We start from the raw sequence: 23,340 nt of genomic DNA, 5'->3' as shown, positions 1-23,340 counted from the left end.
ATGTCCAGCAACAGAACCCCCATGGGCTCCTCATGTCCAGCAACAGACCCCCCATAAGCTTCCAATGTCCAGCAACTGACCTTCATAACCGGTAAAAAAAACACATACTCACCTTGCTCCCGTTGCCCCTCTGCTGTGCCTGTCTCTGCTCCCGTCTCCAGTGCACAGTGCACTGCTCAGCTGTCTCACTCTCTGATTGGTGGAAGAAGGGGACGGCGGTGCCATCTTCCACCAATGCAGTCATCGCTGTCTGCATCCTGAGGATGCAGATAGCGGTGACAGTGGGCGCCGGCGATGAACAGGCGGAGGAGGGCACAGTGTGGCCAGCGGGCCACTGTTTTCTGCTGTCTCGGTCCGCCCAGGACCTGCTCTATGGGGTAAAATGGAGAAGAAAATGTGACAGACTGACAGACAGACAGACAGACATGGGCGCGGCATCAGCACCCGGTTCACCCGGACAAGTTGCGGGGCCCTAAGCTGGCGGGGGGCCCACTCGCTGTCGAACACCCCGCCACGCTATGGGACCCATGAGTGGAGGAGAGTGGAGCCAGCACCCCCCTCCCACCCTGCTTGCTCAGGGCCCCGGTACAATACTTACCTCTCCCCGTGCCTCCACAGCAGCTCCCGTGTCTTCTGCGGCTGCTGCACTGTGACATCTCAGGTCAGAGGGCGCGATGACGTCTTTGCACCGTGCTCTCTCTTGAGCCATCAGCACAGAGCGGGAAGATGCTGGTGACGCTGGAGTCCAGAGCAGCGGCAGCAGGTGAGAAGTGAGGTGAGTATTTGATTTTTTTATGTATGGAGGCATGGGGCATTATATGGGGGGGGAACAAGTGACATCCTGCATGGGGCATTATATGGGGGGGAACAAGTGACATCCGGTATGTGGCATTGTAAGGAGGCGGGGAGTGACATCCTGCATGGGACATTATATGGGGGGGAGAGGTGACATCCTGCATGGTGCATTATATGGGGGGGAGTGACATCCTGCATGGTGCATTATATGGGGGGGAGTGACGTCCTGCATGGGGCATTATATGGGGGGGAGTGAAATCCTGCATGGGGCAATATATGGGGGGGGAGTGACATCCTGCATGTGGCATTATATGGGAAGAGGGGTGACATTCTGCATGTGGCATTATATGGGGGGGTGACATTCTAGATCGGGCATTATATGTGAGGGTGACATCCTGCATGGGGCATTATATGGGGGGGGAGTGACATCCTGCATGTGGCATTATATTGGGGTGACATCCTGCATGGGGCATTATATGGGAAGAGGGGTGAAATTCTGCATGTGGCATTATATGGGGGGGGGACATCCTAGATTGGGCCTTATATGGGGGGTGACATCCTGCATGGGGCATTATATTGGGGGGAGTGACATCCTGCATGTGGCATTATATTGGGGTGACATCCTGCATGGGGCATTATATGGGGGGGAGTGACATCCTGCATTGGGCATTATATGGGAAGAGGGGTGACATTCTGAATGTGGCAATATATGGGGGGGTGACATCCTAGATCGGGCATTATATGGGGTGGTGACATCCTGCATGGGGCATTATATGGGGGGTGACATCCTGCATGTGACATTATATGGGGGGTGACATCCTGCATGGGGCATTATGTGGGGGAAGTGACATCCTGCATGTGGCATTATATGGGGGGTTACATCCTGCATGGGGCATTATATGGGGCGGAGATGACATCCTGCATGGGGCATTATATGGGGGGATTCACGTCCTGCATGTGGTATTATATGGGGGGGAGTGACATCCTGCATGTGGCATTACATGGGGGGTGACATCCTGCATGGGGCAATATATGGGGGTGACATCCTGCACGGGGCATTATATGGGGGGGAGATGACATCCTGCATATGGCATTATATAGGGGGGAGTAACATCCTGCATGTCGTATAATAAATGGGGGGGAGTGACATCCTGCATGGGACATTATATGGGGGGTGACATCCTGCATGGGGCATTATATGGGGGGAGGTGACATCCTGCATGGCGCATTATATGGGGGGGAGTGATATCCTCCATTTGGTATTATATGGGGGGTGACATCCTGCATGTGGCATTACATGGGGGGGGTGACATCCTGCATGGGGTATTATATGGGGGGAGTGACATCCTGCATGTGGCATTACATGGGGGGGTGACATCCTGCATGGGGCATTATGTGGGGGAGAGGTGACATCCTACATGGGGCATTATATGGGGGGGATAGCCTGCAAGGGGCATTATCTGGAGGCACAGCCTGCATGTGGCATTACATGTGGGGGGAAGTAACATCCTGCATGTGGCATTATATGGGGGGTGACATCCTGCATGGGGCATTCCATGGAGGGGTGACATCCTGCATGGGGCATTATGTGGGTGGAGAGGTGACATCCTGCATGGGGCATTATATGGGTGGAATAACCTGCATGGGGCATTATATGGGGGATAGTGACAACCTACATGGGGTATTATGTGTGGGGGGAGTGACATCCTACATTGGGCATTATATGGTGGGGGAAGTGACATCCTGCATGTGGCATTATATGGGGGGGAGTGACATCCTGCATGGGGCATTACATGGGGGAGAAATAGCCTGCATGGGGCATTACTTATTCAGTGAGGAGAGAGAGTTTTATCGGCAATGCAACATAATTTTATTACATCATTTAATAAATATAAAGTTGTACAGACAATAAATAGAGAGATAGGGGTGCATAAAACTGGCATTAGCCATGTGCCATGTAATATTAGTACATCGTGGAGGCACGTCAATGTATCTGTATCACCGCTGATGTTCTAATGATTACCTGGTAAGATCAACAATAAATTGTAATAATTATAAGAGAAAGCTCTCTTTCACGATGTACTAATACTACATGGCACAGGGCTAATGCATGAGTCCTAGTTTGAAGGTATTTATGTTGTTACTAGTAATTTATATATTTAATCTGGGACTGACCTAAATGATTGCCATATAGTGCAGATCTAGTTATACTCTATCCTGTTTATCTCTTGTTGAATATATGAGCTCTATCTGACTTCAATGTCTTTATGACATCAGTGGTTTATTGCTGCCAGTTTTATGCACCCCTATCTCTCTATTTATTGTCTGTACAACTTTATATTTATTAAATGATGTAATAAAATTATGTTGCATGCCGATAAAACTCTCTCTCCTCTTTGAATATGTTAATTATGAGTCGGCACTCTTTGGGGCTTGTGGGCAGTACCTTCTCCAACAAACACCAATATAGCTATATAAGGGTTGTTATATTAGTAGCATGTGGCATTATGAGGGGGGGTGACATTCTGCATGGGCCATTATATGGGGGGAGTGACATCCTGCATGGGGCATTACATGGAGGGGGTGACATTCTGCATGGAGCATTATATGGGGGGAGTGACATCCTGCATGTGGCATTACGTGGGGGGGTGACATCCTGCATGGGGCGTTACATGGGGAGGAAATAGCCTGCATGGGGCATTATATGGGGGGGAGTGACAACCTACATGAGGCATTATATGGGGGGGAGTGACATCCTGCATGGGTCATTACATGGGGGGGTGACATCCTGCATGGGGCGTTACATGGGGGGGTGAAATCCTGCATGGGGCATTATGTGGGGGGAATAGCCTACATGGGGCATTATATGGGGGGTGACATGCTGCATGTGGCATTACATGGGGGGGTGACATCCTGCATGGGGAATTACGTGGGGGGGGGGTGACATCCTTCATGGGGCATTATATGGGGGGAGTGACATCCTGCATGTGGCATTACATGGGGGCGTGAAATCCTGCCTGGGGCATTACATGGTGGGAAATAGCCTGCATGGGGCATTATATGGGGGGGAGTGACAACCTACCTGGGGTATTACATGGGGGGAGTGACATCCTGCATGGTGCATTGCATGGGGGGGTGACATCCTGCATGGGGCGTTATATGAGGGGGGAGTGACATCCGGCATGTGGCATTACGTGGGGGGGTGACATCCTGCATGGGGCATTATATGGGGGGAGTGACATCCGGCATGTGGCATTACGTGGGGGGGTGACATCCTGCATAGGGCGTTACATGGGGAGGAAATAGCCTGCATGGGGCATTATATGGAGGGGAGTGACAACCTACATGGGGTATTATATGGCGGGGAGTAACATCCTGCATGTGGCATTACATGGGTGGGTGACATCCTGCATGGGGCATTATATGGGGGGGAGTGACATCCTGCATGTGGCATTACATGGGGGGTGACATCCTGCATGGGGCATTATGTGGGGGGAATAGCCTACATGGGGTATTATATGGGGGTGACATCCTGCATGTGGCATTACATGGGGAGGTGACATCCTGCATGGGGCATTACGTGGGGGGGTGACATCCTGCATGGGGCATTATATGGGGGGAGTGACATCCTGCATGTGGCATTACGTGGGGGGGTGAAATCCTGCATGGAGCGTTACATGGGGGGGAAATAGCCTGCATGGGGTATTATATGGGGGGGAGTGACATCCTGCATGGGGCATTACATGGGGGGGTGACATCCTGCATGGGGCGTTATATGGGGGGGGGAGTGACATCCTGCAGGTGGCATTACATGGGAGGGTGACATCCTGCATGGGGCATTACATGGGGGGTGACATCCTGCATGGGGCATTATGTGGGGGGAATAGCCTGCATGGGGCATTATAAGGGGGGTGACATCCTGCATGGGGAATTATATGGGGGGGAGTGACAACCTACATGGGGAATTATATGGGGGAAGTGACATCCTGTATGGGGCATTATATGGGGGGACGTGACATCCTGCGTGGGGCTTTATATGGGGGGGAACAGCCTGCATGGGGCATTATATGGGGGAGCAGCCTGCATGGGGCATTATGTGGGGGCACAGCCTGCATGGAGTGTTATATGGGGGCCAGTATCCTGTATGGATCGTTATATGGGGTCTAATATCCTGTATGGAGCATTTTATGGGGGCCAGTATTCTGTATGGAGCATATTATGGGGGCCAGTATTCTGTTTGGAGCGATTCGCTGGTTTCTGAGCTATTGTAGCATTTACAATAGATATCACTCATGTAATGTAAGAAGTGAAATCTTTGCATTGTACTATATATATATATATATATTTCTCTGCGATATCTGTGCATCATGAATCGTGGTATGTGTTAAAGGAGCCCACTGAGACTTTTTTTCCCAGGCCCACAAAAACCTGGAGCCGGCCCTGGATAGACATATAGATGATAGATTGATAAACGATAAATAGATGGATAGATAGATATTTCTAAAAAAATATTGTGAGAAAAGATTTATAGTCATTTGAGAAAAATGGTCTCTAAGTGCAATCCCGGAGATGACCACAAGGTGTCACCCCAGCCTGTGTAATGAAGAACTGATTGGCAGCCGGAACTTCTCTACTTCCCAATCTTCCCCGTCCCCAGCACATAATGTGCACTGCATCGTATTATTATATCACTACACCATATTATCACTGAGGATATTATCATTATTATTAATATTATTATTGTTGTGCCATTATGTAATTCCAGAAGTGTCAGGATACAGAGGCTGCAGAATCTTACAATGTTTTGGTGGGAAATCTTGTTGCTGTGTATAAATGTACAGAGTATAAAGAACAATGGAGGAGATGTGGCTCTATCTGTCCCACAATGCTGCTGTACGATAAATGTGCTGTTAAATAACGCTTTCATTATATAATAGATATTATATTTTCATTTTTTAGCTGTTGAAAAAATCTCAACCTTTTATAAATACATTTTTGTTGCTATTTTCTGGGACTTTTTATTTTTGACAATGGAGCTGTGTGCGGTCTTGATTGTTGCGTGGTGAGCCGGGCGTGTTTATTGATACCATTCTTGGTACATACAATACTTTGATCGCTTTTTATTGCATTTTTTGTCTGTTGTCAGGCGAATGAAGAAATGGCAATTCTGTTATTTTGTTTTCTTTACATGGCATTAACCTTAGTTCAAAACTTTTATAGTTTAAAATATTGGAATTTTTCAGATGTGCGAATTCCAAATATTTTTTTCTTTACTTTTAAACTGGGAAAAAGTGGCACCATTGGAATTTTTACTTTTTTAATCAATTTGTTACATTTTTTAGTTCCCTTTGGGAACGTGAACCTGTAATCCTTTGATCGCTTGTAATATACACTGGCTGTTTTTCAAAGGAGTACCAAATCAGCAGCCATGGGTAACAGCAGGCCCCCGTCTGGAAACCCATTGGCACCGCAGCATTGCATTGTGTGGGACCTAAGAGAACAGCTGCACATCTGCATTGTTGATTGCTCCAATTAAATATCATCGTCAGTAAATGATAGCGGCATCTAAACGATTAAACAGCAGCGATCAGAGCTAGCTCCAGTGTCTGCTGTTACTAGCAGATACGGTCTGTATAGCACAGCTTGCATCTGTCTTGTGGGGTGCGGGTGCAGCTCCTGAGCCTGCTCCACTCATGTGAATCCCCGGTGTGGAGATACAGTTACATTCCATTAGTGAAACCATAGGGGCCCATGAGTTTAGAGGGCCGACTGCCACTTAAAAAGCAGGTAGAATTGTGCATTATGATAAACTACTGTACTGCAAACAGTGTTCAGGCACAGGAACCCTCTTCAATCTGTGTCCACTCCTGGGTCAATGGACTGTGAAAACTGTAGGTAAGCCTTCTATTATCTCAAAATCTTTGTGATGATATTATAATTCTGGATTTTTGGATTTGTTATGGGCTCAGCTGGTGAAGTGGATTCACTAAATTGTAGATCAGGGAGAGCAGCACAGACCAGAAGCGTTAATGCCATGGAGCTGGATGAGCTGGATGTGATGCTGAGTGTGAGAGTGTGAACTGTGATTGCAGCAGGAGAGCATTAGGACCATGTGAGTTTTGCCTGGCTGAGCTCAGAGTAGGGGCAGAGCAGGAAATCCTATGTGTTCTGAGGGTGTCTGTGGTGTGAGACGCTGGACAGGGCGTCTGAGGAGAACTGCAAGGACTGAACTGCAATAAGACTCTCTCCTTACAAGCTTTCCTGTGGGGGTTGATAACCCCTGGCCCTGGTGAAGCTGTGTACCTTCTTAAGAACAAGTGCTGAGCTGGGGAAAGCTGTGTGGCTCTTTGGAGTTTTGTGGAAGTCCATGCTGAGTGGACTAGAGACTTTGTGCAGAAGGAGCCAAGTGTCAAGTGAGAAGGGAAAGAGACTGAGGATATCATCTCTGTGACGGAGGGCGTGGTTGGTGGTCCGGAAAACAATGAGTGACTGCGAGAGGAGAGAAGGGGTCCGGTGCCATTCACATTGAGAGGATACTGACAATCCTTGTGAAGAGATCTTCCCAGACCTTAACCTGAGGCTACAGGACTAAAGTCCCCGGCGTGTGGGCTCGGCATCGGCTGACAAGACAAGGAACCTTTGCTGTTTTTGTGAACGTTGCTTTTGTTTGGCGCCAAAGTTTTCCCGGGACTAGCTGCAGCCACTGTGAACACAGGCCTGTGATAGACCACATCTGAGGTTAACGGTACCGTAACTTTAAGATACCCGGGTATCCCTATACTAGGGGAATAAGAGCAACTGGTATAGTTTCATGCATTGTTATTGTTAATAGTGGTAGGATTGTGCCATCTCAGGGGTCCCTATAGAACACCCTCACTAGATTGACACAGTGTTTAGGTAAAATTGTTCCAGATCTTTAGAATAATTCAAATAAACTGGAAAACTTGAGATTGGCACATTGATTTCAGCTTTTGCTGATTGTGTGTATTTAGTAGAGGCAGTGTCCCAGGTAGAACCTGAGACTGATTCATGCAATACTAAATTTTAGTCTAAATCCTGTTTTAGTAAATAAAGTGTTGTTTATTTCTGTCTCTGTCTCAGTTTGTGACTTACTGGATCTCTCTCGGACCTCCGATCATTACACTGAGTCACTTCTCACAGACATGCCGTGAGTCGGGATAGTCAAGGAGTCTGAGGTCAGAAGCCAGGAGGGTATGTCATAAACAAAAGGAAGAGACAATGGCCTAGTCAGGTAATGGTCTGAGGCCAAAAGCCAGGAAGACAGCGGATCAGAACAAAGGGGTTAAACAGACTGATGGTTAGAACGAGGTCCAAAGTCAGGCAATGAAGATTAGTGATAAGCAAGCACTAAAATGCACGGCTGCTCGATGCTCGGGTCGAGCAAATTGGAATACTCGGGTGCTCGACCCGAGCAACGAGCCCAATGTAAGTCTATGGGAAACTCGAGAATTTTTCAGGCGGCTCCCCCCGGCGGTCTGCAGAGGGCCTAAAAATTGCCCAAATAGATGGGAACAGTGCTCAGATGACATGGGAACAGCATGGGGAAGACCCCTGGAAGCATCTCTGACTTCCAGGTCACTGCTGTCAACAACGTTGTCAGAGGTATTACGCCACTTTTACGGACTCACAATAAAACATATAAAAATAAAACCAAAATGGATTTTCCTGGGAAATATGTTAAGGAACATCCTTTCCAGGGTAATGACTTGTATATATGGCAAACTAAATAACCAAAACCAAAAATACTCCTTCACACCTTGGGCTATGTTCACACGTAGCGTTTTTGATGCATTCACCAGGAAATATCATTTTAACATCTTACAACCTTATCTGGCCATGAGGTGTGTGACACATCATCAGACACATGCATACAGTGCTGAAAAGACATGAGAACAGCATGGGGAAGACCTCTGGAAGCATCTCTGACTCCCAGGTCACTGCCTAAAAGTGTGCCCATCATAAGTGATCCTTGGTGCATGAGAAGATGCCTCCCGCCATGCACCTGTCATTGCAGACTTGCAACAATCACTGTCCACGTCCTTGTCCCACTGCAGCATTCAGTTATCCCTACCCCATTCCTTGGAATGCAAGGGCAAGTATGCAGACAGCCAACCCACCCACAGGCTGCAATACTATACTGCCAAATTTTTGACAGCTGCTTGCACTTGAAATGTAGCCTTTTAGGCTCGTGGAGGCGGAAGCTTTGCATAACCTCATGCCGGTGTCTGCCGGATGTCCATACTCGGTCTCCAGCCGCCACTATATTTCCCGGTATCGCCTCCGCCTTCCACAAGCACGGGTCCCACAACATTATCCGTGCCCTCCCCAGTGCACTTACTAGGAAGGACCGCCTAACCACAAACACGTGAACAGGTGAATGTGGCCAGGGACGGCACAGAGCCAGTCCACAACTTTTTTTGCTGAGAGTTGTATTTAGCTCGGTGAAAGGACTGGCATAGAGGGAAATCGTATCTATCCTGCTTGTCATTTCTCCCAGGAAGTCCTGTAAAGCTGCTTGCACTTGAAATGTGGCCTTTTAGGCTCGTGGAGGCGGAATCTTTTCACAACCACATGCCTCATGCCTCGTGTCCATACTCAGTCCCCAGCCGTCACTATTTCTCCCGGTGTTGTCTTCGTCTTCTACAAGCGCGGGTCCCTGAACATTACTGCTGGTACTTTTCTGTGGGAAATTGGTTGCCTCCTACCAGCCTGGAATATTTCTAGCAAACTATGGTACGACACCATGGTATCAGCACTGCCCCCAGTACCAGTAGCGAAGCCATCCCCAATTTCCTTCTCAGGAATTTTATTTGGTAGACTGAGTGGCTGCCCAAATACATTTTCTCACAAAAGAGCTGAATATAAAGTGGCAGTAGGTGCAAGTGACGCGCCCCCAGGGCCGTGGGGTACTCGGCAGCCGGGCCTTATGGCTGCTTTTGGGGGAGATCACGGTGGCTGACCCGGTCCGAGACCCAGGGTGGTCAGTGCAAAAAGGGGATATTTATAGGGGATTTGTCGTGACGCCACCTGTGGTGTCTGGTGAGGATCACCAGCGCTCCGACAGTCCTCTGAGGCAGGTGTTAGGGCAGCTTGAGATGGAACGGCTCCCCACAGGTGGAGCAGGCCTCAGGGCAGCGTGGGGATGGTGTGAAGGGATGCAGGAAAGATGGGACCCAGCCGGGTCAAAGGAAGAACAGACACACACACCGGGGCTAGTTTCAGTACCTTTACTGCAGATGGTAGTCAGGTACAGTCCGGGGCACTTGGAGGTGGTGTGGACTTCTGCTCTTGCTCCCCAGTGAGCAGGTGTAAGGCCTCCTTCCTGTATCTTCCTGTCTTTCTCCCTGGAGCTTCTGACCTGCCTGGAACAGGGTCTAGCTCCCTTGATGTTTCTCTCACCCATCTTGCTTGGCTGCGAGGGCTTTCCCACTGGTTACCACGATCCCTGGACGCTGGGGCCGTCGTAGTACCTAGTCCTCTAAATATGCGATATTCACGGGTGGACTGAGGGATATGAAATCCTCCTCAGTATGCCGGATTCCCTACTGGGCATAGAGGTCCCAATAGGCTCGGGCCCGGTGCCCGGCTTTCATCAGGGGACGCACTCTCTGTGGTTCCTCTGTCTCTCATGGCTCTTCTCCTCTCCTTGCCTTCTAGACCACTCTAGGCTCTCACTGGCCAGACTAGCCCGCAGCTTGGGCCTAGCCTGGCTTTCAGCCACACAGACTTCAGCTTGTCTCGTGCTGCAGCATCATGTTACACTCACTGACTGACTTCCTGAACTCCACCCCCCAGTATGTATATACCTGACAGCTCCATCTAGTGGACTTGGGTGGAGGTGTCTGCATGTATTGAGGCCACTGGGGAGAATCCTATCTGTGCAACACCAAGGAGTTCTGTGACAGCCTGCAGCCGCAGGGCGTCACATTCCCCCCTAGTAAAAGTCAGTACTCCCGGACTGAAACAAATTTTTGTATAACAGGTAACACAAGGATAACATATTTTTTAACATTACAATTTTTCTTCCCTTTATGGGAGGCACGAAGCTTGAATGTTGCAATAGCAGGTTTAATAAACATTATTTATGATTTACTGTAGCAACCAGTTTTGATGAGATCCCTCCTCGGGTGTGTCCCTCTCATTGGGGAAGCTGGCTTGTGGGGGACCTGCTCCAACCCCCAACGAAGGTCCTGGGCGGGCTGCAGGACTGGTGTAGGACCACTGGTTCGGCCACGCCAAGCAGGTTTTAGTGGTGGTGGTCTTGTGAAAACCACCAGGGGGCACCTCAGGAGGTGCAAATTTTGTACAAGGCAGGTCGTTGACGGTTCCCGAGCTCCTAGTAGTTCATCAACTTATATACTTAAACATGAGAGCTGCCGGGGAACTCGTAGCTCAAGGGCGCCCCTCTCCTGGGATGCGCCTGGAGATGGGAGGTAGGTGACCCGTCCTGGTCATCCTCCCGTTCAGTTAGGGTGTCCTGTTCCAACAGTTCCCCCACCCTCTGAACATTTAGGGCATACTGTAGAGCCATGGGCACCACCCGTGCCACAGCTCCTGCTGGTGCGGCGACTGCTTCTGCTCGAGCAGCACCGGACGAAGGTTGGGCATCTGGAGCATTAACCGGTGCTCCGGCAGCTTGCTGATCGTCGGCCATTGTTGTGCCCCCCCTAGTGAACCGGCGCCTACCTTCTTCACTCTCTTTTTCAGGTAGGCTGCAGCTCCTTGGGCAACGGTCTTCTTCTAGGACCTTGCGTCGCTCGCGTCTCACGTCAGAGCGTCCTTGGGCTCCTTCCAGGACCTGACGCTTCCTGGTACGACGTCAGGGGTGGGGCGTGTCCTATGCTTTGCGCGCTTCCAGCGGTTACGCCCCTCTTCTTCCCGCGCGGCAACAGGAAAATGGCGGATATAGCGGAAAAACCTCAGGAATGGCGGGAAAACGTCACCACAGTAAGTACTACAGTCTCTTAAGGCGCACAGTACCCGGTGGCAAAGGGCACGGAATCCTGTTCGTGACGCCAAGATATGACGCGCCTCCAGGGCCGTGGGGTACTTGGCAGCTGGGCCTTATGGCTGCTTTTGGGGGAGATCACGGTGGCTGACCTGGTCCGTGACCCAGGGCGGTCAGTGCAAAAAGGGGATATTTATAGGGGATTTGTCGTGACGCCACCTGTGGTGTCTGGTGAGGATCACCAGTGCTGCGACAGTCCTCTGAGGCAGGTGTTAGGGCAGTTTGAGATGGAACGGCTCCCCACAGGTGAAGCAGGCCTCAGGGCAGCGTGGGGATGGTGTGAAGGGATGCAGGAGAGATGGGACCCAGCCAGGTCAAAAGAAGAACAGACATACACCGGGGCTAGTTTCAGTACCTTTACTGCAGATGGTATATATATGTATGTATATATCTGACAGGGCTCCATCTAGTGGACTTGGGTGGAGGTGTCTGCATGTATTGAGGCCACTGGGGAGAATCCCATCTGTGCAACACCAAGGAGTTCTGTGACAGCCTGCAGCCGCAGGGCGTCACACAAGTTTCTCCAGCCTGTTAGATATTAGAGGGTGAACGGCAGCACATTGGATCAGTGGTTAGCACTGAAGACTTGCAGCGCTGGGATCCTCGGTTCAAATCCCAGCAAGGACAACATCTGCAAGGACTTTGTATGTTCTCCCCGTGTTTGCGTGTGTTTCCTCCTCAGTAAAAAAGGAGCCACAGAGTGTCCAGGAACCTTCCCACACACTTTTCTTAGCCAGGACTGCTTCTTTGCAGGGTTGGACAGTCCCACCAGGGGTGTGCCTTGGCTTCTACCTCAGGAGAGTTCATGATAGCACTAACTTTGCAGCTGCTATGGGGCTCTTGAGCGGGGAGAAAGGTTAGCCCTAAGAATCAAATCCTTTGGTAGGCACAATGTTTTTCAATCTGAAACAACTTCTCAGTGGGAGTTGTATTTCACCACAGCCATACTCTTTAGCTCAGTGAAAGGACTGGCATAGAGGGAAAACGTATCTACCTTGGCTGTCATTTCTCCTTCACCAGGTTCCGCCCATTATCACACACGACCATGCCTGGCTGCATGTTCAGCGGTGAGAGCCACAGATCAGGCTGCTGTGTTACAGCTTTCAACAACTCTGCAGCGCTGGGCGGTTTGTCAATTAAGCATTAAGCATGTTATCTTCAGCACAGTCTGTTCCGCTTGGCCAAGGCAGTGCTGCAGTGCTGTCAGCTTGTGACTGATGTGGTCATTTCGGAGATGGAGGAGGAGGTGCATGAGCGGAACAATGTGATTACATTGTTGTTAAATTGGTGACGCTGTTATTTATACTAAAGACAGATCCTATTGTTTTGTTTTCTTTACGTTATTTTTAAGACAAATGCATTCACCGGGAAATGTCATTTTAACATTTTACAACCTTATCTGGCAATGTAGTGTGTGACACATCATCAGACACTTCCTGTTTTATTTATGATGGAGGGACTCTGAAAGTCATAAAAACTATTTTTATAGGGACATCAGACGGCCCTTACTATTCTTAAAAGGCGAGCAGTCGACCCTAGCTATTATTAGAGAGCCATCAGCCGGCTATGCTTTGTTGTTCCCATTATTAACAAGTGGGTCTCCTATACTGTTATTGCATATCCAGTGACTGCAAGGGCTGCCAAAAATTTGGACGCAACCCAATACCCCTTTGAAGAGACATAGAGGAGGCTCTCAGTAAAAAAAATCTTCCCATTATAAAGGAGCGGGTCTCCTATAGTGGTAATTTCCATGCTGTGACTGCAAGGGCTGCCAAAATTTGGGAAAAACCCCACTAAGAATTTAAAGACACATAGAGCAGGGCCACAGTAACAAGGTACAACATGTTCCCATTAGAAAGGAGAGGGTCTGCTATACAGTTATAGGGTATGCAGTGAGTCCAACGGCTGACCAATTTTAGTAAAAACACCGCTAAGAATTTAAAGACACATGGAGCAGGGCCACAGTAACAAGGTACGATATGTTGCCATTAGAAAGGAGAGGGTTTGCTATACAGTTATAGGGTATGCAGTGAGTCTAACGGCTGACCAATTTTAGGAAAACCCAACTAAGAATTTAAAGACACATAGAGCAGGGCCACAGTAACGACAAATTCCCATTAGAAAGGAGAGAGTCTCCCATAGTGTTGGCCTATGCAGTGAATGCAAGGGCTGCCAAAAATTTGGAGGCACTTCAATGCCTCTTGGAAGAGACGTGGAGGAGGGCCTCATAAAAAAATGTTGCCATTAGAAAGGAGCGGGCCTCCTATACTTGTAATGCCCATGCACTAAGTGTATGGGCTGACCAACATTTACCCCTGGGGGGTATACATATACATACTGTATAAAAAAAATTTTTTACGGGCATCATAAACACACTTTAAGAAAACTATGTGGGTATTTCATCACAGACCACGGTCACCCTGGTGATATGGTGGTGGAGGATGAGGAGAAGGAGGAGGACAAGAGCAAATAGCCAAAATCAGGAAGCTTATACCCATGTGTGGGTGTGAAAAGGTGCATGGGAATACACCTCCCAAGAAAAGACACTGGATTGGAGTTTATGTTACGCTGCTATCATTCGGTGGTGTTGAGAATTCTGGACCAATCCAGCCCTTGTTCATTTTTATAAGAGTCAGCCTGTCAGCATTTTTAGTTGACAGGCGGATGCACTTATCAGTTATAATTCCACCAGCGGCACTAAAAACCTGCTCTGATAAAACACTGGCAGCAGGGCAGGCCAGGACCTCCAAGGCATAGAGAGCCAGTTCATTCCACGTATCCAGCTTGGATACCTAATAATTATAAGGTACAGCGGAATCACGGAGGACGTTGGTACGGTCGGCAAGGTACTCCCTCAGCATCTTCCCAAACTTTGCACTACTTGTGAGAGTACCCCGCGCCTCAGGGCCTGTGCGATGGGAGGGTCTGAGAATACTCTCCCAGAACATTGATAGTGTTCCCCTGCCTCTGCTGGATTGAAGTTGTGTCTCTCTCGCCTGTACTCCTTGGTTGTCCAACGAAGTGTGTCCTCTGCCGCCAGGTTTTTCAGATGGGAATTTTTTTAATAGTTCCGCAACAAGGGCCTTCTGGTATAGCCCTATTTTTGTAGACCTGTCCGCCTCAGGAATAAGAGATGTAAATTTCTCCTTGTAGCGTGGGTCTAGAATTGTCACCAACCAATAATGACTGTCACCCAAAATTTTGAGAAATCGAGGATCATGGGAAAGGCAGCGTAACATAAACTCAGCCATGCGTGCTAGACTGCTAACAGGCAAGACTTCCGTGTCCTCACCAAGAGGATGACTGACCATGATCTCCTCCTCCTCTCTGTCCTCTGGCCATCCACGCTGAACAGACGGTATGACAGCTGTGCAGGTAGTATATATAGTGCATGAAACTAGCTCCTGTCCTTCCTCCTCTTCCTCATTGTCACCCAATCCATGTTGGGATGAGATGAGGCTTGGCTGTGTGTAATCACCCTGTATGGTTCCTTGCTCCATCTCATCATGCTCCGCCTGCAATGCATCCTCTTTGATTGTGAGCAGAGAGCGTTTCAGAAGACAGAGAAGTGGGATGGTGATGCTAATTATGGCGTCATCGCCGCTCACCATCTTGGTGGAGTCCTTAAAGTTTTGGAGGATGGTACATATATCTGACATCCATGTCCACTCCTGAGGTCTTATGTGTGGAGTCTGAACTGAATACCGACGGCCTTATTGATGCTGGTACTCAACAACTGCCCTCTTCTGCTCACAAATCCTTCCCAATATCTGCAGTGTAGAGTTCCAATGTGTGGGGACATCACACACCAGTCTGTGAGCCGGAAGCTGCAAACGCTGCTGAAACACAGCAAGGGTGATGGAAGCTGTAGCTGACTTTATAAAATGTTCACACAGGCAGCGTACTTTAACAAGCAGATCTGGCAGCTCTGGGTAGGATTTGAGAAACCGCTGAACCACGAGGTTAAGCACATGCACCAGGCATGGTACGTGTGTGAGTTCGTCTCAGAGCTGCCAGCAGGTTCTGGCCATTGTCACACACGACCATGCCTGGCTGTAGGTTCAGCAGTGTGAGCCACAGATCTGCCTGCTCTTTCAGAGCTGTCCACAACTCTTCAGCATTGTGCGTTTTTTTCACCTAACCATATTAGCTTCAGCACAGTCTATTGCCGCTTGGCCGAGGCAGTGCTGCAGTGCTTCCAGCTTGTGACTCATGTGGTCATTTCGGAGATAGAGGCTGAAGAGGAGGAGGAGGCTGAGGAGGATGAGGTGCAGGAGCTGTAGACTGTGGGGGCAACCCTGATTGACCTAGGGCCCGCAATCCTTGGCGTCGGAAGGACATGCTCCTTCCCAAGGTCCAACTGGGTCCCGGCTTTCACTATGTTAACCCAGTGTGCGGTCAGTGAGCTGTACCGTCCCTGCCCACAAGCACTTGTCCACGTGTCCGTGGTTAGGTGGATTTTCCCGGTAACTGCGTTGTTGAGGGCACGGCTAAGGTTTTGGGACACGTGCTTGTGTAATGCGGGGACGGCTCACCGGGAGAAATAGTGGCGGCTGTGGACCGAGCAACGAGGGATGGCCACCGCCATCAGGTTGCGGAAGGTTTCCATCTCCACGAGCCTAAAAGGCAACATTTCGAGCGCAAGCAGTCGTGAAAGGTGAGCATTTAGTAGTGTGGCCTGTGGGGCTTTGGCTGCATATTTGCGCTTGAATTACAAGGACTGGGGTATGGACAACTGAACGCTGTGCTGGGACAACGACATGATTCCTGATGCTGCTACTTGAAAGTGTGCAATGACAGGTGCAGGGCAGGAGGCATCTTCGCAATCAACATGGACAGGGGATTGGCTTGCATGCACAACAGCGGAAGAAGCAATGGTGCCACCCGCAGACACTGTTCCTGAACCCTGGGGTTCGGCCCACAAAGTCAGGTGCTTTGCTGCCATGTGCCTGATCATGCTGGTGGTGGTCAGGCTGGTTGTTTTGCCACCCCTGCTGATGCTGGCTTGGCAGGTGTTGCAAATGGCCTTTTTGGGGTTATCGGCAGAGTCTTTAAAAAACAACCGGACTCGGGAAGACCTAACAGTTGTACTGGCAACTTCCTTCGTGTTGGTGTTACGGGGAACACTTGCCTGACTTCTGTCTGCAGCCACCACACTGCTTCTTTCTGCCTGTTGGGGTGCTCTGCCTTCCTCCCCCTGTGTGCTGCTGTCCTCGCTCTGCATGTCCTCCTGCCAGGTTGAGTCAGTTACTATATCATCCACCACCTTGTCTTCCACTTCCTCACCCTGGTCCTCTTCCTGACTTTCTGCCAATTGTGTCTCATCATCGTCCACCTCTTGTGACACTTTCCCACCGTCGCCTTCGTGTGACCATGGCTGCTCAAATATTTGGGCATCGCTACACGCGATCTCCTCTTGCCCCGCTTCAAGTGGACCCGGCAAGAGGCCCGAATCTATAAATGGAAAAGTGAACAGCTCTTCAGAGTGTCCAAGTGTGGGATCAGTTGTCTCTGTCTACTCGACATGGTGGGAGGAAGGAGGATCAGGGTGAAGAATATGCGGTCCAGACTCACGGCTACTGAGACTTGACCGTGTGAAAGACAGGGTGGTGGTGGTGTTGGCTAAGTGACTGGAAGCATTATCCATTATCCAACCAACAACCTTTTGACAGTGCTCTGAGTTCAATAGTGCTGTGCTGCGGTCCCCTAGAAATTGGGACAGGAAGGTCAGGCGAGAAGATGTGGGTGTTTGTTGTGGCACAATTTCGGCTTGCCCACGGCCTTGTCCTCGGCCACTGCATGCACCGTTACCATCAAGTCCAGTTCCCTGTCTCTAGCCACATGCCTTGCCCATTTTAAATGGAGGACAGTATCTTCCACGCTCACTACAAATGACTGAGTTTGGAGCGAACTTATATGTGATCCGTGTGATGGAGAAAACAGAGTTTTAAATACCTGGCCTCTAGGTAAGTAGTTTGAACAGCAAACTGGTGTGAATTGCTTCACTGACACACTAAAGGAAATTTTTAACGCAGGCCAGAAATGGCAGTATTTTCTGACAACGTATATGTGATCCATGTGACGGAGAAAACACAGTTTTAAATACCTGGCCTGTAGGTAACTGTTTTGAACAGCAAACCAGTGTCAAAAATTTTGCTGACACACTGAAAAAAATATTTAATGGAGGCCAGAAATGGTAGTATTTTCTGACAACGTATATATGATCTGTGTGACAGAGAAAACACAGTTTTAAATAAATGTATTTTTAGCGCTGCAATATGGAATGGACCTGGCTGTGTTCTGCAGTGCCAACAAGCAAAATGGCTCAGAAAAACAGCAGCCGACACAACTGGAATGGAGCCTCTTGTGCTGTGTGCACTGCAGTCTGCTATATACACTGCCTGCCTATATACACTGCCTGCCTGATATCTCTGCAGATGGATTAGTCATCAGAAGGACTGTTTGTTAAGATGAATATGTGTAATGTACGGTTTTTCTCCCTACACTACCTAATACACAAGCAAATCTCTCCCTGACACAGCAGCACCTCTCACTACACAAGCATTTGGCACAGAAAAATGGTGTTCTCTGGATTGCTTTTTAAGCAAATAATGAGGATTAAGATCAAAAGAAAAGTATTCCTGGCCCCTGAGACCTGGGCCTTTGTATACAAATATGTAACAGCAGCAGAAGGCAGAATTGGAATGGAGCCTCTTGTGCTATATGCACTGCAGTCTGCTATATACACTGCCTGCCTATACACCCTGCCTGCCTGATATCTCTGCAGATGGATTAGTCCTCAGAAGGACTGTTTGTTAAGATGGATATGTGTAATGTACGTTTTTTCTCCCTACACTACCTAATACACAAGCAAATCTCTCCCTAGCTCAGCGGCACCTCTCCCTACACTGTCTGATCCGGAGTGACTGTGACGACCATGGAGGCGCCAGATCTTTTATAGACCTGATGACGCTGTGCGGCCAGCCAATCACTGTAATGCCCACAACCCACATGGCTACGGTATTACAGTGCATGGTAGGCAATCCCTGCATGTTCATTGGCTCTCTAAAGAGCGCCAAACATGCAGGGAGGGGACCCGAGTTCCTGCCCGAGCAACACGGAAATACTCGCCGAGCTTGTCGAGCACCATGATACTCGGGCGAGTACCGAGTAGTGGCGAGCATGTTCACTCATCACTAATGAAGATAAATTCACAGAACACAAGGCACAGAGAGACAAACCTCACACAAGCTGAGTGTACATCTGGCAGACGTCTGGTACTAACAGCCCAGTTAAGTAGCCGGGCAATCACCTGGGACAATGAACACCTGGAGACAGTCAGCACCTCCCAGTCTCAGATTGGATGACCGAGCTTTCAATCAAAACATCAACAACTCAGGACAGCCCTGCACCAGACTGTACACTGAGCTGTCAATCAAAGTACTGACAGCTTCAGCACGCCCCTGTACCAGATTAGACAGCTATGTAACTGCATCCTAGACACACTGTGGGGTGGAATCATGACACTGGATATCATGCTGAACAGCAGAGCTGAATCAGTCAGTCGACACCTGAATCAGTGCGAGATAATGGAGCTGATTTTTCTGAACGGAATGTGGAAAACATGAGATCAGTAGAACTGGATATGCAAACAGGCACCCTGGAACAGCAGAGTCATGTAGACAGACAGGCTATTTAACTCAGTAGAGCCGAAAGAGCAGATAGCAATAGCCATTTTAAAGTAGCATGGCCGAGTGCGCAGACAGCCACTTGAAAGAAACAGAGCTGGTTTGGCAGACAGGCGCCCTGAAATGGCAGAGCTGAGTATGTGGACAACACTTCGGAACTGCGGAGCTGAGTCATCAGACAGGCAACTTGAAGTTGTAGAACAGAATTCAATGGGCAAGATACTAAGAACGCATGTGCTAACACACTTTCAGCCAAACAAATGTGCTCTAATAATGTAGTTAGAAATATAGCCACAAGATATGATAACAAAACATAATTTTATTAATTATTTCAAAAGGTCATACAGAAGATTAAAAACAAAATGAGACAAGCAGGGGAGGGCGGCAGAGCACAGCAGAAGGAGATGGACTGAATATGGGTATATGTGCTATTTGACTGCATTAGTAATAGTTTGCAGGAAACATAATGGTCGAATATAGATAGAAAACCAAAAAGAAAATCCAAAAAATGGTCAATAATAAAAAATGGTCATATAGAGATGGTAAAAAAACTTTATTGGAAATACAAGTAGGTGTGCAGAAGGAGACAAGCACTCACATAATTCAAAAAACAATGACAAATGAGGATATAAAAAATGACATGTACAAAGGGAAGCTATAAGGTATAAATTTATAGAAATATATATATATGTAATAATTACTGGCCATATAGTCGCATATGAAGAAGGTTGTTGCATAATAACCCACATTATATTTATGCATTATGTGTGAGCGCCTGTCTCCTTGTTTTCCACTACACAACCACGTGTGTTTCCAATAAAGTTTTTTTACCACCTCTATATGTTCATTTTTATTATTGACAATTTTTTTTCATTTTCTTTTTGAATTTGTATATTTATACCGATTGGTAAACAATCTATCTTAGACATTATACATATATATATACACTTAAATTATCTGCTTGTTTATTATCCCTTTTGCATACTTTCTATTATAGACAGGTATATGCAGTGCCTTGAAAAAATATTTATACCCCATTAAATGTATTTTATTGGGAGTTTATGTATGTGGTAAAGCAGCTTGCTCTGCTGTATGCGGAGGTAGACACGGAACACTGTCTCCTTAAATTTCGGGTTGGTTTATCAAAACATCATAAACCAACCTGGAGTCCATAAAGTAAACACAGCCCATTCGACCTAACGGCAAAACAAAATACAAAGATGCAGCACAGTCCGTATATCAGCCAGGGTTCTGTCACTCAGAGTTTGCCACACACAGTTTAGCACAATGCATTCTCTGGAGCAAGCCTCTCCAGATACTGAACCACACCTGAGTCCCAAGGCTGGCTATATAAAGCCTGGACAACTCCCTGGGGTGGAGATATGGTGAATGGCCTCCCGCCCGCACTTTAGCAATTCACCTATAAAACATGACCTTTTAAATATGGCTACTTAACCCTCTCTGCACCTACCATGCAGGAGAAATGTCCATGTTTCACATCACTGAAGCTAATACCCTCAGTGAAAGATCTCCCTTCCAGTATTATACCAGTGACTTTGTCACATGTGAGTCAATAATTTGTAGAACCACCTTTCGCTGTAATTACTGCTGCAGTCATTTGGGGTCTGTCTCTTCTAGCTTTGCACATCTAGAGGTGACAATTTTGCTCATTCTTCTTAGCACTCTCACTCAGTGAGATTGGATGGAGATGTCTGTGATCAGCAATTTTCAAGTTCTTGCTACAGATTCTCAATAGGATTTCACGCCGTTCACACACATGAATATGCTTTGATCTAAACCATACATTGTAGCTAAGGCAGCCAGTATGTTTAGGGTCGTTGTCCTGCTGGAATGTGAACCTACGCCCCAGTCTGAAGTCTTTTGCAGCCCCCAACAGGTTTTCCTCCAGGATTGTCCTATATTTAGCTTGATCCATCTTCCCATCAACTCTGACCAGCTTCCCTGCCGCTGCTGAAGAAAAACCTCCCTAAAGCGTGATGCTGCCTCCAGCCTGTTTGATGGTGGAGATGGTGTTTTCAGGGTGATGTGCAGTGTTTGCTTTCTGACACACATAGCGTTTTTATTTAACCCAAAAAAGATCTATTTTATTCTCATCTGACCATACTTTAGTCTCACCTTCTACCACATGCTCGCTGTGTCCCCTTCATGGCTTTTTGCAAGCATATGGTTTGCTTTCAAAAATGGCTTTATACTTGCCATTCTTCTATAAAGGCCAGATTTGTGGAATATGTGACTAATAGTTGTCCTATGGACAGATCCCTCTATCTGAGCAATGGATCTGTGCTGCTTCTCCAGAGTGACCATGGGCCTCTTTGCTGCTTCTCTAATTAGTGCTATCCTTGATTGGGATGTCAGTTTAGGTGGATGGCATGTCTAGGTAGAGTTGCAGTTGTGCCATACGCCTTCCATTTTTGCACAATGGATTGAACAGTTCCCTGTGAGATGTTCAGAGCTTTGGCTATTTTTTATAACTTAACCCTGCTTTACTCTTCTCCACAAATTTATCCCTGACCTTGGTTTTAATGATGCTGCTTGAACCCTAATGTTCTAAAAAAAAAGCCTCTGAGGCCTTCACAGAAGAGCTGTAGTTATACTGAGGAAAAACTACACAAATGTATGTGACTTCTGGAGGCAATGGTTCACTCAGAATTTTATGTAGGGGGCTGAATACAAACGCACCTCCCAATTTTCAGATTAATATTTTTAAAATGATTAGAAAACCTTGTTACACAAATACTTGCTATCTTGTGTTGCTATCACATAAAATCCAAATAAAATACGTTTAAGCTCGAGGCTATAACGTGAAAAAATGTAGAAAAGTTCACAGGGTATGAATTATTTTTCAAGGGACTCTATGTAATACATAGATCTTATTTTTCATCTTCTGCTCATTGTATGAACTTACAGAGGCAAAACTGTGACAGTGAGAAGCAGAAAGTGATTTCCATCTGATATTTGTATCTCTGCTCTCAGGGGACGTCTCCTCCAGTGATTACAGCTGTTATAAAGGAGACATTGTGCAGGTGACATCTCTATAGTCTGTGCCTCTCACTCCAGAGATATAACGATGGCTTCTCAGGGGTTTCTGATGTGTGTCTTACTGATTTCTATCTGTGGCACCCCAGGGGTCTGGTTTCCACAGTAATGTAATGTTATGTCTGAGAGCAGGTGGGAGGTCCTTTGGTCAGGGATCCTGTGCATGCCACACCTCCTGCCCAGTCTTGGGAGGGGAAGAACTTCCCCTATATAAACCCGGGGCTGAGGCAGGGTTAGTCAGTCAAGGAGAGTAGAGACGAGAAACAGTCATAGGAAGAAACAGCAGAAGCTCAGTGGGAGCAATACTACTACGAGTCAGGGGCTGGCAGCTACAGAGCTCGCCCTGACTGAGAAGATTTCTTACCGGACCCGGAGTCCGAGGCTGTGGGGACTAACTCCTACCCAGCAGCAGAAACCGACCGGCAGAGGACTTCAGGTCCTCTGGCCCAGAAGCCCGAAGGCACGGTCACACGCATGGGACCAGCACCGCCATCGTGGAGCGGAAGCCATTAGAAGGCCCCGAGTCACCGGCCATACGGGTGAGCACCACACGGTACACTCAGGGACGTGGGCTACTTTTACCCGCCTCTAGCAAGGTAGCCAGAAGAGTACAGTTAGATGGGAAGGCCTACAACTCCGCCTGGCCAGGGGAGATCCCATCTGCTCAAGGACTGACCAGGCCCCGATTGCTAGCAAGTACTCCGGGAGGGTCTATCTTTGTCACCAGTAAAGACCCTGAACTACACCGCATCGTCTCTGAGTGGTTCCTGC

The sequence above is a fragment of the Phyllobates terribilis genome, unplaced genomic scaffold (assembly GCF_046119375.1).
Source record: "Phyllobates terribilis strain yellow unplaced genomic scaffold, ASM4611937v1 Scaffold_1__5_contigs__length_1240528914, whole genome shotgun sequence".
NCBI lineage: Eukaryota > Metazoa > Chordata > Amphibia > Anura > Dendrobatidae > Phyllobates > Phyllobates terribilis.
The sequence above is the reverse complement of the archived record's forward strand: the minus strand, read 5'-3'. Positions refer to the sequence as shown.